This window comes from Malus domestica, chromosome 06 (assembly GCF_042453785.1).
Source record: "Malus domestica chromosome 06, GDT2T_hap1".
Classification (NCBI taxonomy): Eukaryota; Viridiplantae; Streptophyta; class Magnoliopsida; order Rosales; family Rosaceae; genus Malus; species Malus domestica.
In genome coordinates, this window is record NC_091666.1 from 14,480,398 (window position 1) to 14,483,922 (window position 3,525).

At 41.9% G+C, this 3,525-nt stretch overlaps 1 pseudogene; it reads right to left on the bottom strand.

Annotated features, from left to right (window-relative positions):
- Positions 1 to 363: 363 nt before the first annotated feature.
- On the bottom strand, positions 364 to 2,894 carry LOC103400756 (subtilisin-like protease 3; annotated as a pseudogene).
- Positions 2,895 to 3,525: the final 631 nt, after the last annotated feature.

Genomic DNA, 3,525 nt, shown 5'->3' on the forward strand with positions numbered 1-3,525 from the left:
CGGTTGGCTTCTTTGCACACGCTAGAGGTATGTATTATGTAAAACTTCGAAGACTTTACTTGAAGCACTTTGACTTTTTTTATCATTATGCTAAGCAATCCCCAAATTTGTATATCGGTTAATGCTGTTAAATTATTAGTTCTATCCAGGAAAAAAAACACCGAAGAACTCTTGTCCATCAGCTGATACAACTGCAAGCAATCTGTGATTCCATTTACTTCTTTTATGAATTTCAATTATTGCTCAAACAGTATGTAAGCAATGATACAAAGGGTTTGAATGACTAAAATGGCACCACTTGAGTAGCACTTTTTTTTGGTTCAATTCCTTCTATCGTTCTCTGCATTCTTGTGATATATTTTCCTATGTGTCAAAGATCACAGAGATGGGGCTAGTAACAGAGTGCTTATCAGAAATCCATTTCAGATACCCCCGATCAAACAGTACACCATCCTTCCCAGTCCCTTCTTGCGCAATAAACTCCACACTGAATGTAATCTCCTGGTTAACCTCTGTGAATGTTAGCACCTCAGGGTTCACACTCATGCCCATTTTATGTGGCACATTAAGATCCAGCTTGTAAGTTGAGCTAGCCGGCCCAACATTCTTCACCGTCCTTGTATAGTCCTGAGACTTAGACTCATCAGATGACCCTATTATAATAGAAAATGAAGGATAGTTTAGTTGTGCTTCTGGGATGGTTCCCACTTCCGAGCAGTTCACTGTTTGTTGGGTGACAACCTGTATCTGTTCGTTTGTGTTATTCAAACCGCACATATAAGGAATGTAATCCGCTGGATTTATGTCATAGATGAGCCCTGGGTCAATTGCGTTTGAAGGGTTAACATGGCCTGCACCAGTGGCAAAGATGGCTGCTGGTTTAAGTGTTTCATCAACTATGGGCTGTCCTCCAAGGTTATTTACTTTTGCCGTTGTCATGATTGCAGACTTAATGGCAGCCGGTGACCAGTCTGGGTGGGAACTCTTGAGCAAGGCTGCAATGCCACTTAAGTGAGGGTATGACATCGAAGTACCTGAAACCATGTTAAATGTTGCCTTAGGATTGGGAAGTGTGGCATTGTCCACAGAAACAGGCCATGCCGCTAGGATGCTAACACCAGGTCCAATGATGTCAAGCTTCAAAATTCCAAGGCTTGCAATGCTTGGTCCCCTTGATGAAAAGAAAGTGACTTGGGGAGCTAGAGGATCTCCAATGACAGTGCCTTTGAACGAGATTGTGGCTTGAGGTGTTGCGGTTGAGTTTATGTAGGCTTTGATCATCAACCATGCAGCATAACTCACATGTGTCGCAGGAAGAACATGAGCGTCAGCTAAGACGGTGTAGCCACCAGCCTCTAGGTTTGCCAAAATCATGGCAGCACCACCAGCTCTTTTCACTTCTTCCCTTTTGGCAACTCTTCCTCTTCCTCCCTCGCACAACACTATTTTCCCTTCAACATTTCCAAGGGATCCTGGAGCACATAAAGATAATGACTGATCGCCATTCACACCTGGATAAACAAGAGGCAACAATGTCGAATTAAAATCTTTAGGCTGGTTCAAAGATACGCCATCAAATTCTCCATGATTTCCAAGGAGTGCTGTTGCTCTTTTGCTTCTGTCAATGGTGCTTGCTCCAACTGTGAGTATCCATGGGGCCTCATTGGATAAAGACTCGTAGTCAGGACCAGAATTTCCTGTTGCACAGCTGACAAAAACTCCCTTTTAAATTGCTGTGAATGCACCGACTGCAATTGCATCGTCATAGAAGGGAAATGAAGCACCGCCAAGTGAGAGGGAGAGGATGCAACGCCATCTTCGACAGCAGTATCCATAGCAGCTAAAATGTCTGCATCAGAACAACACCTTTCACAAAATTTCCTGCAGCTGTGCTGGATGTGTGGGTGCCATGGCCTTCATCGTCAACTGGAGGGCCTCCAGTAGATTGTCCGCTTTGGAAGTTTCGTGAACCGACAAGCTTGTTATTGCACACCGGTCAATTGAAGTCGCACTTGCCTTTCCATTTAGCTGGAGGAGGTGGTACTCCTTCATCGCTAAACGAAGGATGATCAGGACCAATCCCAGTATCCAACACTCCAATGATCACACCTGCACCGTAGTTTGCTCCTTTCCAGGCTCCTAATCCTTGCTGCAATCCCAAGAAGTTAGGACTGTGAGTAGTGTGCTAGGGCAGAATCCTCTCTGGACGAGCAGACACAAACCCTTCTTTGTTCTCCATTGCTCTTACTTCCTCTGCAGTCAGTTTTGCTGCAAATCCAGTGGCCACATTGCGATATGTATGAACCATTTGTGGCTTCGTCACCTCGTTGGAGTCTGCAACTGTTTCGGGCAAAAATGTCTGTACCAACTCTCCAAATCTTGATGAGATTTTGAAAAAAACTTATCTTGGACTGGCTTTTTTACCCAAACAACGTAAGTTTGAGTATTAGCAGCTGCTGCTACCGATAAACAAAACAGGAAACTTAAGCCGAGCAGACATGCAATCTGCAGCAGCACTAGACACTTTCAGTTCTCCATGTTTCGATGAAGAACTACTCCGAAGTGCGAGTGTTTTGTGTTAGTCTACCGTACATGAGCAACTATATATTGTAGATAGCAATGGATCGAGCTGGAATGTGCCTGCATTTCTTGCACAGAAAATTGAAAAGAAGCCAAACGCTAGCTGCTGGGGAGCTGGAGTTTTGGAGTTAATACCAGACTTAGTAATGCTCGCTAATTTATTCGTTTATACCAAAGCAGTCGATAAGCCTTATGTTATACTAAAATATTATAAAATGAATGTCAGGCCTAATATGGAGCCTATTGACTGGGACGGCCTAAAATATTACAGTCGAAATTTATTTTTAGTCATGCACCAGTCATACCATCGTCATTGCCCTGCAATCAAGTAAATAGACAAACAAAATATTTTCAATGGATAATGTTAGGGTGACCAAATTTAGTAGACCATATGCAAACCACTTCTCTAATAAAGTTAGTGTCTACTATAACGTGTGTGTCATACTTCAGTTAAAGAAGCACTAGTACAAAAAACAGTTTGCGCAATCCAAGTCCTTTGTCGCGCAAAGTCAAAAAACGTCGCACAAACATTAGCCCATCGAAACCTTTGTCGCTGATCAGTCATATACTTCATGCATTTATACCATTCATTTCTAAAGTCTTTGGATGTTTTTGTGTTAAAATTGTGGCATTTTACTTTACCTTGTGTTAATGTACAGTTAATTTTGTTGTAGGATTAATTTCAAACAAAATGGGCTGAAAAGAAAATAAAAGACAAGGGAGCAGAAATAATGGATTGATGCATGAATAATCAAAGGAAAAGAATAAGGGAGTGCGGCACAGCAAAGAAAAAAATAAAGAAATAAATGGGACGGGAGTGGGAGAGCATCTACTGCTAAGAAAAAGAAAAAAATATAAAAGAAATCCATGGCATGGCAGACATGGAATGATGGAGAAGAATAAATAAAAAGGAAAGGCAAAGAAAGACAGCAGAAAAGAAAAGAA